The sequence below is a fragment of the Oncorhynchus keta genome, chromosome 26 (assembly GCF_023373465.1).
Source record: "Oncorhynchus keta strain PuntledgeMale-10-30-2019 chromosome 26, Oket_V2, whole genome shotgun sequence".
In the NCBI taxonomy this organism is placed as follows: domain Eukaryota; kingdom Metazoa; phylum Chordata; class Actinopteri; order Salmoniformes; family Salmonidae; genus Oncorhynchus; species Oncorhynchus keta.
The window spans coordinates 338,338-354,199 of record NC_068446.1 but is presented as its reverse complement, the minus strand read 5'-3'; positions in this window follow the sequence as shown (position 1 = coordinate 354,199).

Sequence of the window (15,862 nt, the reverse complement as noted above, 5' to 3'; positions counted from 1 at the left end):
ACTATGTTCAGTGAACATACGAGTCATACTGAACTGGCGTTAAAATAACACTTTTGAAAGGTGCAGTGTTCCCCATTCAACTCTTAAAGCTGCAATATGTAACTTTTTGGGAGACTCGTCCAAATTCACATATATAAATGGTGGGTTATAGATCTGTCATTCTCATTGAAAGCAAGTCTAAGAAGCAGTAGATCTGTTCTATGTGCGATATTTCTATGTTTCCCGTGCTTAAGTTTAGTTTTTGCTTACTTTTGTTTTTGTAAACCAGGTTCAGACAACAATATTTTTGGTTCTAGTAAAAATATACAATGATTTTCTACACTATACGTCCTTATTTTGTTACATAAACGGAAATTAGGCGAACCATTCAAATGTTTTCAACAAGGAAACGGTGGAGCGATTTTTACATAGTGCATCATTAAAATGTTAAAATAAACCTGATTGGGTTGTTTGCATAGCTCTACTGTAGAGTAACACGCAACACTTACAGTGTAAAACATGACACATGATTTACAGTAAACTGGACTCACTTTGCTTCGTGCTGACACTGTTACACTTTCTCAGTGTGCGAAATGAACACCTGTAGTGTTACAGTAAATAATTCTTACAGTGTAAAACACGACACATGATTTACAGTAAACTGGACTCACTTTGCTTCGTGCTGACACTGTTACACTTTCTCAGTGTGCAAAATGAACACCTGTAGTGTTACAGTAGATCATTTGGGGATGTTGTTTTAACGCTGTATGGTGTAAAGCCTAATTTGCACATTTCCCAAGGTGCCTTTTAGAGTGAATTGTAGAGTTATCACCCATGACTGTATTTGTTAGTGAGACATGGTTATTGAATTGTTTCCTTTTAAGGCCTGTGACTTTCACAGAGAGAACTGAAGCAAATGCCATCATGAAAATATAACTATAACCTTACGATACTTATGTCATACGACCTTAATCAGTGATGTTCTGTTTGATACCAGAGCTTAGAGGCATGTATCAAAATGGATAATCAGTATACTTCAGAGCAGTGTGCCAATGCCTGCATCAATTTATCAGAAGCATGTGGTCAATGACGTCTGAAGCTTTGTTTTCATCAAACAACCACCTCATTGGTTTCGGTGGTAGACAAAATGGCTACGCTGCGTTCGCAGATGCCACTAGTGTACACCGGGATGATCAAAAGCCTCGAGTAATTAAATTATTTTTGACACAATTGGCTGGAAAACCTCAATGCTTCAGGAAGCTTTGTTTCCCCATCACTACTGGAATCCAGACAGAGTTAGGATATCCAACAGTAGGAATTTGTATTCTACCCCAACGTGCTTTCAGAATGACTGTCAGGTTAGGAAATGTAATTCTTCTTCTTCTTCTTTGAAGTTTAATGGCGGATGGCATTCAATACCGGCCCCAACAGGACTATAATATAAATCCAACATGCAACATGGAAAAAAATATATAAAATAAAATAATAGCACAAACAAAAACGTCCAACAAACCCTACACTCATTAAAAACCAACCACCCCATTCAACTACTTAAACCCCAACTGCTCCTGCACCATGCCAACGGCCGGGAATAACAGGACACCACCACTCAACACACCCTGTAACTCTTCTGAAGTCAAATATCGTATGCCCAAATACATCTCTACACCAGCCACCACAACATATATTTTCTGTGATTTACATTCCATTTCTGCGGTACAGTTGATAACCATTGCTCTGTAAGGCTTCTAAGAAGCAGCGTTACTGACACATACAGCATACATCACTCGTTGGCCTGTCCATCTGTGCTGGCATAGGTCTACTCATAGGGATCCTCTCAGGATCCCTCACCCTTGACCCATCCTCCTCTACTTTCTTCACTGCCTCAACATACGACATCTTCTGCACTACTCTGACTCTAGCCACCTCAACCTGCCTATCTCTCACCGGACACATCCGATCCCCATTAAGATTGGCACCCCTACAGTTGAAACACACAACTTTATCAATCTAAACTACACAATCCTCTATCCCACGCCTTCCTGTACACTTTCTACATCTTGGAATCTCCCCGCTACAAACCACTGCGACATGACCATAATTCTTGCACCTGAAACAGAGCAGTACGAAAACAGCACAAAAACTCAAACAGGATAACTAATATATCCTAATATGACTTATATGTCAGGTAAAGACTCAAAACTCAAAAGGACAGACAGTAACTCCTCTCTTTCACCACGCTCACCACCAGGTTTGACGGGCATCATAAACGCCAGGAATCTTCAACTTCTATTGTGCTACTGCAGAAATCACTTCTTTCAATGATGCCCTGTTCCAAAGAGCAAAGCAAGAAACAGATCTTGACCCAAGTTGTGTGACACAGAGCTCCCACTCCCTCTGGTCAGAAGAAACACAAACAAATATCACAAGTACGCTACAGGTTACCTTCACAAATTCAGTTGAATCCAGCTCCTTTCCCACTCACCCTGAACCCACAAATGGATCTGCCAAAAGGCAAGGATCCACAGAAATTTGACTCTTTACTGGACTAGATTCTTCTTTGTCATGTCCACTGATGCCAGGCTCAGGCTCCGAGCTTTTCACCACACCTTCCATTTCACCTCCAGAACTCTGTCTGTTTGCACTTGACACCAATCCTCTTCGACACGCCATCTCCATCTTCCTCAAATTCAAATCCAACCTATGCTTTCCTCTTTTTTTCCCCCATTCCTCCTCAGAAATCCACCTTTGTGTGTATCTGTCCAAATATTTATCTTCTCCCGACTTTGCTTGTTGCCCGGTGGCATCCCGACGTAGCTCCCTCTCAATTCTCCTGCTCACCTCAGAAACATGTCTTCTCCGGGCACCAACATTTTGAGATGTGAGCAGTGGCCACACACAGGAAAACAACCCCCAAAGTCAACCTCTGTTCTGTTCCCGTCACGGCGGAAAACATTCAGCTCTCTTCTTCTTTGGTCTCTCTGAACACTGGCCTCGTTAAATGTACTTCTGAATCTCCCTTCTGTCGTTGACTGCTGCTTTAATTAAGGAAATTGAAACTAGAACATCCATTTCAATAATGTGTGCAATTAATCGAACTAACTGATTGGATTAGTATAGAAGCATTTGTTATTTATCTCTGTGTAGCACATAATCAATCAATGTACATGCAAAATCACAGATATTAACTCCCCACCCCCAAATAAACGGCCTGCAGTAGAGCATGTTCGGTAATACGAAAATGATGGGCTTGGTTTTGATGGGACTGTTTTACTCTCCAAAGTGTAAAACAATAACTCTTCTTATTAACACCATCACTGGGGTTTATTTTACACCACTGAGTGTTAATTGAACTAACTGAATCAACACTAGAAATGTTACACTGAAGAATCCACACTGGCCAATCTGCTCTCTCTCTCTCTCTCTTTCTCTCTCTCTCTCTCTCTCTCTCTCTCTCTCTCTCTCTCTCTCTCTCTCTCTCTCTCTCTCTCTCTCTCTCTCTCTGTGGATTTAAAAATGAAAACTTCAAGGCTCATTTTTTCAAGTTATCTGATCAGATTTAAGCAGTCAGATAGAATTCAAGTCAATTATACGCCTTTTCTATTCATTCTATTTCTCTGCATTTAATCCTAGCCAATTTGAAGATATCCCTTTGGATAACTTTAATAAAAACTGTTTCCAGGAGTTAGGATCAGGGTAATTTACCATGTTGGAAGCAGTGACTCCAACAGGGAAAGGATTTGAATTCATCAGTCCAGGTACACAATCTCTCCCTGAAAATAAAAAACATTTATAGGACAGCAAGGTCACCAAAGTAAATGTTCTGTTGTATTGTAGGTCGTCAAGAGTGCATGTATTTTCTGTGTATGTAGGTGTACAGTACAGCCAGACAGGCTCTTTCCTGCTTTGAGATATCCCTATGCCCTGTCTCTCTGAACAATCAGAATCTATCCATCCTTTATTGACTGTGTACAAAAAGTCACCAGAAATCTTAAAGCTCTGCAGAAACATCTCGGTACAGGAGCCTAGTATTTTTTTTATCTGAGGAGAAGTGTGACGCGTACAGGTCTATACTCATTGAAGCCTGTTACAACAATGTTGACTGTCAACACTGAATACATTTTTTTACTGTTGCTATTACTAGTTACTGTTGCTATTACTAGTTACTGTTGCTATTACTAGTTACTGTTGCTATTACTAGTTACTGTTGCTATTACTAGTTACTGTTGCTATTACTAGTTACTGTTGCTATTACTAGTTACTGTTGCTATTACTAGTTACTGTTGCTATTACTAGTTACTGTTGCTATTACTAGTTACTGTTGCTATTACTAGTTACTGTAGCCTATGCTATTTAATCAAGTCTATCAATCCACGATGGACTAGGAAAATAATATTCCAAGCCCCTAGCCAATGGAGTTGATGACAACTCAAAGACCATCAGTAACCTACTTTGTAAAAAATGTAACTTGTTGTTACGTTAACTTACTGGTAGCCGGTTACATGTAAGTTACTGTAAAAAAAAAAGTACAGTATGTTACCGTACATTTTAAAAGAAACATTGTTTTACTTCTTTACATGAATGCTCTCTTAAAGAAAAGGATTGCATCTACATACTGCTATAAGCTATCCAGACTAAATCACTTATGTTTGTTAATGATATAACAATGGTGGTAACTCTTGTGTTTGTTTGTAGAGTGATTCAATTGGTTTCAGAATAGTAGCTCCTGTTAATAACCAGCATATGAGGCAATTTCTCACACGTGAGAATATCATAGCATGCATATATAGCTTGGCGGCCTCCAGAGGAAGGAGAGTTATTATGAATCTAAAGTTGGATATTCCAAACTTGACCGTGTTAACCACATTCTTCACATGTTTCTTAAATGTCAAGTTGGAGTCCAAAATGACACCACAATACCTGAAGTTAGACACAACCTTCAGATTCAATGTATTTCTTAGAGATGTACATACAAACAGTCGTGTTAATATTTAAATGCCGACAAGAATTAGTCACCCATTTTGAAACATTTACCTTATCATTGATTGTACATACAGAGCTGTATCGTCTGCATACATCTATCTGCATGTTAACTTGTGGTCAAGCAAGTGGGAGATCATTTATTTAGATGGTAAACAGAAGGGGGCCTAATTTTGACCATTGTGGGACCCCAATGTTACAGTAAAGAGATTCCGACTGAGTGTCCCCCAAATTAACCCTTTGACTTCTGTTTGTCAACTAATGATTTCAGTGGACACATTAAGGGAGGATAGTTTGGATAGGAGGACCTCATGATTCACAGCATAGAAGGCCTTTTTAAGATCCAAAAAGACTGAGCTAACTTCTCCACCTATGACCAGTTTAGATTTAATGCACTCCAGAAAATAGCAATTGGCCTTTTCGGTGTAATGGTTAGTGAATCCAAATTGCATTTGATGTATGGAGTTGCCCTGAATGAGGTGATCAGTCAGATGATCAGCCACCCATTTCCACTACTTTTGATAGAACTGGAAGAATGCTTATAGGTCAGTAATTTTCCACCAGTGTTGGTGATTTTAAATCAGGTATCACTGCAGCAGACTTCCAAGCATTGGGGAAGAACCCATATTTGATGGACAGATTAACTAGATGTACAATAGGGGCAATCAATCAGAATATGTGTGTCTCTTCAGTAGTATAGTGTCTAGACCAAATACACATTTTGTTCTAGAGCTCCTGAAGAAGATAATAATACTGTCCACTGCTGACACTGAGATTTCAGGAATTCTATATATTATTGTATAATATTAATATTGTATAATATTATATTATATATATATAATATAATATTATTATCTATGGGAGTAAGAACTTTGGTCTTGGTTGATAATCTTTGAGCCAGTTCCCTGACAAAGTCAACAAAAAAATAGTTGACGGTGGTGGATATGAAATCGGAGTCTTGAATTAGAATCCCATTAACCTCTCTAGGGTAGGGGGCAGTATTTTCACCTCCTGATGAAAAGCGTGCCCAAAGTAAACTGCCCAGAAGCTAGGATCAAATCAAATTGTATTTATATAGCCCTTCGTACATCAGCTGATATCTCAAAGTGCTGTACAGAAACGAAGCCTAAAACCCCAAACAGCAAGCAATGCATGTGTAGAAGCACGGTGGCTAGGAAAAACTCCCTAGAAAGGCCAAAACCTAGGAAGAAACCTAGAGAGGAACCAGGCTATGTGGGGTGGCCAGTCCTCTTCTGGCTGTGCCGGGTGGAGATTATAACAGAACATGGCCAAGATGTTCAAATGTTCATAAATGACCAGCATGGTCGAATAATAGTAAGGCAGAACAGTTGAAACTGGAGCAGCAGCATGGCCAGGTGGACTGGGGACAGCAAGGAGTCATCATGTCAGGTAGTCCTGGGGCATGGTCCTAGGGCTCAGGTCCTCCGAGAGAGAGAAAGAAAGAAGGAGAGAATTAGAGAACGCACACTTAGATTCACACAGGACACCGAATAGGACAGGGGAAGTACTTCAGATATAACAAACTGACCCTAGCCCCCCGACACAAACTACTGCAGCATAAATACTGGAGGCTGAGACAGGAGGGGTTAGGAGACACTGTGGCCCCATCCGAGGACACCCCGGACAGGGCCAAACAGGAAGGATATAACCCCACCCACTTTGCCAAAGCACAGCCCCCACAACACTAGAGGGATATCTTCAACCACCAACTTACCATCCTGAGACAAGGCTGAGTATAGCCCACAAAGATCTCCGCCACGGCACTACCCAAGGGGGGCAACCCAGACAGGATGACCACAACAGTGAATCAACCCACTCAGGTGACGCACCCCCTGCAGGGACGGCATGAGAGAGCCCCAGTAAGCCAGTGACTCAGCCCCTGTAATAGGTTAGAGGCAGAGAATCCCAGTGGAAAGAGGGGAACCGGCCAGGCAGAGACAGCAAGGGCAGTTCGTTGCTCCAGAGCCTTTCCGTTCACCTTCCCACTCCTGGGCCAGACGACACTCAATCATATGACCCACTGAAGAGATGAATCTTCAGTAAAGACTTAAAGGTTGAGACCGAGTTTGCGTCTCTGACATGGGTAGGCAGACCGTTCCATAAAAATGGAGCTCTATAGGAGAAAGCCCTGCCTCCAGCTGTTTGCTTAGAAATTCTAGGGACAATTAGGAGGCCTGCGTCTTGTGACCGTAGCGTACGTGTAGGTATGTACGGCAGGACCAAATCAGAGAGATAGGTAGGAGCAAGCCCATGTAATGCGTTGTAGGTTAGCAGTAAAACCTTGAAATCAGCCCTTGCTTTGACAGGAAGCCAGTGTAGAGAGGCTAGCACTGGAGTAATATGATTTAAACAAATTTAGCAGCCGTATTTAGCACTAACCAAAGTTTATTTAGTGCTTTATCCGGGTAGCCGGAAAGTAGAGCATTGCAGTAGTCTAACCTAGAAGTGACAAAAGCATGGATTAATTTTTCTGCATCATTTTTGGACAGAAAGCTTCTGATTTTTGCAATATTACGTAGATGGAAAAAAGCTGTCCTCGAAATGGTCTTGATATGTTCTTCAAAAGAGAGATCAGGGTCCAGAGTAACGCCGAGGTCCTTCACAGTTTTATTTGAGACGACTGTACAACCATTAAGATTAAAGGATATGCATATAATTATTAGATTTGGATAGACAACACCCCACAGTTTCTAAAACTGTTGAAATAATGTCTGTGAGTATAACATAACTGAAAAAACCTGAGAAAAATCCATCCAGGTAGTGGGATTTTTTTATGTTGTAGTTTTCCATTGACTGCCTAATTTAATTTTCATTTGGATTCAGCGGATGTTGACAAAAATTATCCCGGTAACGGGATGGGTGCATCAAGAAGTTCGAAGAAACATGTCAAACAATGTATATAATCAATCTTTAGGATGTTTTTATCATATATCTTCAATAATATTCCAACCGGACAATTCCGTTGTCATGAGAAAGGAAAGAGAACAACCGTTACGCTCACGGCCATACGCGAGACTAAATTAACGGCTTTCAGCCTAACCACTTGTTGAAAGAGCTCTTATTCGATCCCCTTTCAAAATACAAGCCTGAAACAACTTCTAAAGACTGTTGACATCTACTGGAAGCCTTAGGAAGTGCAATCTGACCCCATAGACACAGGATATTGGATTGGCAATCATTTACAAAACTACAAACCTCAGATCTCCCACTTCCTGGTTGGACTTTTCTCAGGTTTTTGCCTGCCATATGAGTTCTGTTATACTCACAGACATTTCTATCCAAATCTACTAATTATATGCATATCCTGCCTTCTAAGCCTGAGTAACAGGCAATTTACTCTGGGCACGCTTTTCATCCAAACTTCCCAATGCTGCCCCCTAATCCCAATGAAGTTAAATGCAGTCGTATCATATGGAAACATGCTGAATGTCTTCCTCTCCCCTCATATGTCTCTCACTATTATTGGATGATATCGACCATCAACATCTGATATCTTGTTTCATGACCATCTAGATGCCATGTTTTAAAGAATGTGATCATAAGATGGAGATCATCTTCATGGGAGATTTCAATATAAAACAACACTTGCTAAAAAAAATATCTTCGTCATTCAATAAAGGTTCTACCTGTTCACTCTTAGAAATAATGCAACAAATATGCAGATGACATCCTAATATTCCTCTAGGCTGGGAACGAGGGTCCCAGAGCATTTTAGCCTGATTAATTGTTTGAAAAACTTGCTGAACACCTTCAATGCTGCGCTCAACCGTCACACCCCTCGTTTGATGACCTTGTACCGACAGACAGCATTGAAGACTGGAAGGATTGCTGAAGCTTTAGTTGACATTATGAGGTGTTATGATCAAGACTACAGGTAAGACCCTGGTACTTGCATGTGGAGCAGCAAGAAGAACTGCCCCTCCTTATGTTCAGGCTATGTTCAAACCCTACACCACAACCCACATACTCTGTTCTGCCACCTCTGGTCTCTTAGCCCTCCCACCCTTACAGGAGTGCAGCTCCCACTCAGCCCTGAAGTTAGGACAGCAGAGTCCCTGCGCATCTTCTGAAAACATCTCAGGCTCTGTAAGGGCTATTTGACCAAGGAGTTTGATGGAGTGCTGCATCAGATGACCTGGCCTCCATAATCACATGACCTTAACCCAACTGAGATAGTTTGGGGTGTGTTGGACCGCAGAGTGAAGGAAAGCAGCCAACAAGTGCTCAGCATGTGTGGGAACTCCTACGATACTGTTGGAAAAGCATTCCTCATGAAGCTGGTTGAGAGAATGTCAGGAGTGTGCAAAGCTGTCATCAAGGCAAAGGGTGGCTACTGTGAAGAATATCAAATATCAAATATATGTATGTTTAATATGTTTGACACTTTATTGGTTACTACATGTTTCCATATGTGTTATTTCATAGTTTGATCTATTCTACAATGTAGAAAATAGTAAAAATAAAGAAAAACCCTTGAATGAGTAGGTCTGTCCAAGCGTACTGTATGTGTGAGTGTGTGGGTTGAGTCCAGTGTGTGTGCATACAGTCCGTTTTGGAGTGTTAGTTCAAAAAACGTGCATGTGTGTGTTGGGGTGTAAGTATGTGTGAGTGTGTGGGTAGAATCCAGATTGTGTGCATAGAGTCGGTGCAAAAGAGTAGTCTGGATGGCCATTTGATTAGCTATTTCAGTCTTGTTTGGCAGTACTATGGGTTGGGGGGTAGAAGCTGTTCAGGTTCCTGTTGGTTTCAGACTTGGTGCACTGGTACCTTTTTCCATGCGGTAGCAGAGAGAACAGTCTATGGCGTGGGTGGCTTGAGTCTTAGAACATTTTTGGGCCTTCCTCTGGCACTGCCTGGTATATAGGTCCTGGATGGCAGAGAGCTCAACCCAAGCGATGTACTGGGCAGTACTCACCATCCTCTGTAGCACCTTGCGATCAGGTGCCTTGCAGTTGCCGTACCAAGCGGTGATGCAGCCAGTCAAGATGCTCTCAATAGTGCAGCTGTAGAAGTTATTGAGGATCTGAGGGCCCATGCCAAATCTTTTCAGATTTTGGGGGTGGGGGGTATGTGTGCTGCCATGCCCTCCTTACAGCTGTGTGGGTGTTGGTGAACCATGTAAAGAAAAGTGATGTGAACACAGAGGAACTTGAAGCTCTCGACCCGCTCCACTGTAGCAAAGATGATGGATTTACTGACTCTCCGCCCTAACAATGGGAGTACATGATTTTGCAGAGAGACGTCAATTTACAGAAATACTTACAATAAACAACCACTGTGTCAGATTTCCAAAATACTTTATGGAAAAAGAAACCATGCAATAATCAGAGTACGGCGCTCAGACAACAAATCAAGCCAAACAGATATCCGCCATGTTGGAGTCAATAGAAGTCAGTTAGCATTATAAATATTCACTTACCTTTGATGATCTTCATCAGAATGCACTCCCAGGAATCCCAGTTCCACAATAAATGTTTGATTTGTTCGATAAAGTTCATCTTTATGTCCAAATATCTCCTTTTTGTTTGCTCGTGTTCAGCCCAGTAATCCAAATTCATGACGCGCGAGCAGACGATTAGTAAAACATTTTCCATTACAGTCCGTACAAACATGTCAAATGAAGTATAGAATCAATCTGTAGGATGTTTTCAACATAAATCTTCAATAATGTTCTTTGATGAGGATGGAAGGCGAGCTAACGCAACCCTCCGTTTCCTGCCAGACCACTGATCAGGTCCTTTGTCTTGTAGAAGCGTTAAACAAGTTCTAAAGAGGTTGTTATCCCGACAGCCTGCCGGGTCTCTGACCTATCTATAGGCTGCTGTCTCATCGTCATCGGTAATCAGTCCTACCACTGTCGTGTTGGCAGCAAACTTGATGGTGGTGTTGTTTTTGCCTACCAGTCGTGCGGGGCCAGACATCATTCAAACAGTTTTAGTCAGAGTGTTTTCTATCCAAATCTACTAATATGCATATGAACAGCAGGCAGTTTACTCTGGGCACTTGATGCTTTTCATCCAAACGTGAGTGGCTGCTCCCTAGTCCAAACATGTGGACTAGGCACAGACCTTTGAAGCTGTTTGGGCCCCGTGTTGAGGGTCAGCATGGCGGATGAGTTGTAACACTTTTTGCCATGACCCTCACTGCCTGTACAAGAAATAACCTTGGATCCAGTTCCAGACGGGTAGGTCTATCAGTACACTACTAACAACATAAGCATTCTGAAGCTTGATGTTAAACTTGTCAGCCCAAATGTCATAAATGATGCATTGAATCAAACAAAGCTGTAGTCAATGAACAGCATTCTTATTATTGTATTATTTTCGTTCAGGTTGGTGACGGCAGTGTGGAGTGCAATAGAGATTGCGTCATCTGTGGAACATATGGGGCTGTATGCAAATTGGAGTGCATTGTCACGGCCGTCGTAGGGAGGAGACCAAGGCGCAGCGTGGTATGCGTACATTCTCTTTATCTTAAGAATGATCACTGAACAAAACTAACAAAACAACAAAACAAACCATGAAGCTATACAAAGAGTGCTGAACAGGCAACTACACATAGACATACAAATACCTAGACTTACAAAAACCCATAGACATACAAAAAACCCTAGACAATACAAAAACTAACATACCCACCCTAGTAACACCCTGACCTAACCAAAATAATAAAGAAAACAAAGATAACTAAGGTCAGGGCGTGACATGCATCCAGTGTGTCTGGGATAAAGGCGTTAATGTGAGACATGACCAGCCTTTCAAAGCCTTTCATTGCTGTAGATGTGAGTGCTACGGTGCGATAGTCATTTAGGCAGGTTACCTTGCCGTTCTTGGGCACGGGGACTTTGGTGGTCTGCAGTTGGTATTACTGACTGGGTCAGGAATAGGATGGAAATGTCAGTAAAGACACTTGAAAGCTGGTCAGCTCATGCTCTGAGTATGCATCCTGGTATTTCGTCTGACCTTGTGAATTTTAATCTGTTTTAAGGTCTTATTCATATCGGCTACAGAGAGTAAGATCACACAGTTGTACGAATGCTTGGTTCAGTGCTGCTTGCCTCGAAGCGAACATAGAATGTATTTAGCTTGTCTGGTAGACTTGCACCACTGGGCAGCTCATGGAAAGGTTTCCCTTTGTAATTTGTGATAGTTTGTGTGTGTTTGCTGAGTAAAGCAGCAGAGAAGTTAGCAGTGAATTCCATAAGGTCAGCCATTCCATAAGGTCTGCCATTCCATAAGGTCTGCCATTCCATAAGGTCAGCCATTCCATAAGGTCAGCCATTCCATAAGGTCAGCCATTCCATAAGGTCTGCCATTCCATGGGTCAGCCATTCCAAAGGTTTCCTTGCCATTCCATAAGGTCTGAGCCATTCCATAAGGTCTGCCATTCCATAAGGTCAGCCATTCCATAAGGTCTGCCATTCCATAAGGTCTGCCATTCCATAAGGTCTGCCATTCCATAAGGTCTGCCATTCCATAAGGTCTGCCATTCCATAAGGTCTGCCATTCCATAAGGTCTGCCATTCCATAAGGTCAGCCATTCCATAAGGTCAGCCATTCCATAAGGTCAGCCATTCCATAAGGTCTGCCATTCCATAAGGTCTGCCATTCCATAAGGTCTGCCATTCCATAAGGTCTGCCATTCCATAAGGTCTGCCATTCCATAAGGTCAGCCATTCCATAAGGTCAGCCATTCCATAAGGTCAGCCATTCCATAAGGTCAGCCATTCCATAAGGTCAGCCATTCCATAAGGTCTGCCATTCCATAAGGTCTGCCATTCCATAAGGTCTGCCATTCCATAAGGTCTGCCATTCCATAAGGTCTGCCATTCCATAAGGTCTGCCATTCCATAAGGTCAGCCATTCCATAAGGTCTGCCATTCCATAAGGTCAGCCATTCCATAAGGTCTGCCATTCCATAAGGTCTGCCATTCCATAAGGTCTGCCATTCCATAAGGTCAGCCATTCCATAAGGTCTGCCATTCCATAAGGTCAGCCATTCCATAAGGTCTGCCATTCCATAAGGTCTGCCATTCCATAAGGTCAGCCATTCCATAAGGTCTGCCATTCCATAAGGTCAGCCTTACCCTGGTGGAACTAAGCTGACTGCTGCTACAACCAATTTGTTGTACTGCACGTATCAATCTAGCCAATCTCGCTCTCTGCACTCTTTCTTTGTTCATTTTCTTTAGACCTCTCTCTCTTTATTGTGTTCATCTCATTCATCTCTATTTCTTCCTGTGCTATCACTCTCTTCTTCTTCTTCTTCTTCTTGTATGTGTGTTTGAGTGTGTGTAAGGATAGATGGGTAGGCTAATTGTACAGGACTGCTGTGGTCACACCACTCATTTAAGGGTCGTTATAGACCACCCACCTTTCTCCACCACACAACACTCTAATGGGCCGTTATTATCTTACCGTCTGTCTTAATGTGCGTCACCCTACATGATAGGGCTGCTCTGTCTGCTGCCACTACTCATCAGGGACATGCAAGTGATGGGAGGGAGCGAGAGTAGTGTGGGTTGAGATTTCGAGACATGGGAAAGGGTTTTAGTCTGCGCTTAGTCCGACTGGCTGTTCACATTGATTAGTGAGGTACAGTATGTTCATGTAATATAAATATATTGCACTTAGCATTTGCTTTTATCCAAATTGACTTACACTACAGTAAGTAACTGGTTCACTCGTATGAGCCCACCATCATCACATCTTGAATAAACACTTATTTCTCCACAGCCAGTGGGATCGCTGCAGCTGTACATAGTCTATCGGTAAATAGCCCACCCAATTTTACCTACCTCATCCCCATACTGTTTTTATTTATTTACTTTTCTGCTCTTTTGCACACCAATATCTCTACCTGTATGTGACCATCTGATCATTTATCACTCCAGTGTTAATCGGCAAAAATTGTAATTATTCGCCTACCTCCTCATGCGTTTTGCACACAATGTATATAGACTCTCTTTTTTTCTACTGTGTTATTGACTTGTTAATTGTTTACTCCATGTGTAACTCTGTGTTGTCTGTTCACACTGCTATGCTTTATCTTGGCCAGGTTGCATTTGCAAATGAGAACTTGTTCTCAACTGGCCTACCTGGTTAAATAAAGGTGGGAAAAAAATAAAAATAATCTGCTCTCATAAACATACATGTGTAACGGATGTGAAACGGCTAGCTTAGTTAGCGGTGTGCGCTAAAGAGCGTTTCAATCGGTTACTTCACTTGCTCTGAGACCTTGAAGTATTGGTTCCCCTTGCTCTGCAAGGGCCGTGGCTTTTGTGGAGCGATGGGTAACGATGCTTCGAGGGTGACTGTTGTTGATGTGTGCAGAAGGTCCCTGGTTCGCGCCCGGGTATGGGCGAGGGGACGGTTTAAAATTATACTGTTACACATGCACAAACACACATAGACAAATGCACACTGTTAGCTTTTTTGATATTTTTACAAGTAACTTACTGTATTAATCAACAGTATGATACTGTGTAAACTGAATACATTAGACTACTAAAGATGCACAGTAAAATATCATACATTTGTTTTACAGCACACTGTAAGACCTTTCTGTAATTTCAATAGGAAAACACTGTAGAATGTACAGTAAAAGACAGCAAATTTGTTTTACAGTATTAATCATGGTAGATTGGAGGAAAATGTTGGGGAAAGAGTCACTGGCTCATTAACATATTTTAAGCCCTACCTTGTAAGAGGCTATATTTGTTGCATCCGTGAGTTAAAATGCTGAACCCCCTCAGAGTACACAAACCTTGTGCTGAAACTATACAGTAACTTACTGGCCAATTGTTGCCAGTAATTTACTGTAATTCAGAATACAGTACAAATACTGCATTTTTGGAGTGTAAAAACCCTTTTGAACTCTGGTGGGTGTGTGGTATTTTAACTCATTAACATGTTTTGAGACTTTTCTTGTAAGAGGCTATAGTTGTTGCACCTGTTAGTTAAGTTAAGGACAAGAGTGCCTGCTAAATTGCAATGAACACTGAGTAATGTATCGCTGCGTGGGTAATTCCAGTAGTATACTGTAAATGTGGTACTGTAAAACGGATTTCCGTTAAATGGATCACAGTAGATGTACTGGAAAATAAATTACAGTAACTTACTGGGCAGAGCATTGGGCCAGTAACAGCATTGGGCCAGTAACAGCATTGGGCCGGTAACAGCATTGGGCCGGTAACAGCATTGGGCCGGTAACAGCATTGGGCCGGTAACAGCATTGGGCCGGTAACAGCATTGGGCCGGTAACAGCATTGGGCCGGTAACAGCATTGGGCCGGTAACAGCATTGGGCCGGTAACAGCATTGGGCGGTAACAGCATTGGGCCGGTAACAGCATTGGGCCGGTAACAGCATTGGGCCGGTAACAGCATTGGGCCGGTAACAGCATTGGGCCGGTAACAGCATTGGGCCGGTAACAGCATTGGGCCGGTAACAGCATTGGGCCGGTAACAGCATTGGGCCGGTAACAGCATTGGGCCAGTAACAGCATTGGGCCGGTAACAGAAAGGTTGCTGAATCGAATCCCTGAGCTGACAAGGTAAAAATATGTTGTTCTGTCCCTGAGCAAGGCAGTTAACCCACTGTTCCCCTGAACAAGGCAGTTAACCCACTGTTCCCCTGAACAAGGCAGTTAACCCACTGTTCCCCTGAACAAGGCAGTTAACCCACTGTTCATTTGACAAGCAGTTAACCCACTGTTCCCTGAACAAGGCAGTTAACCCACTGTTCCCCTGAACAAGGCAGTTAACCCACTGTTCCCCTGAACAAGGCAGTTAACCCACTGTTCCCCTGAACAAGGCAGTTAACCCACTGTTCCCCTGAACAAGGCAGTTAACCCACTGTTCCCCTGAACAAGGCAGTTACCCA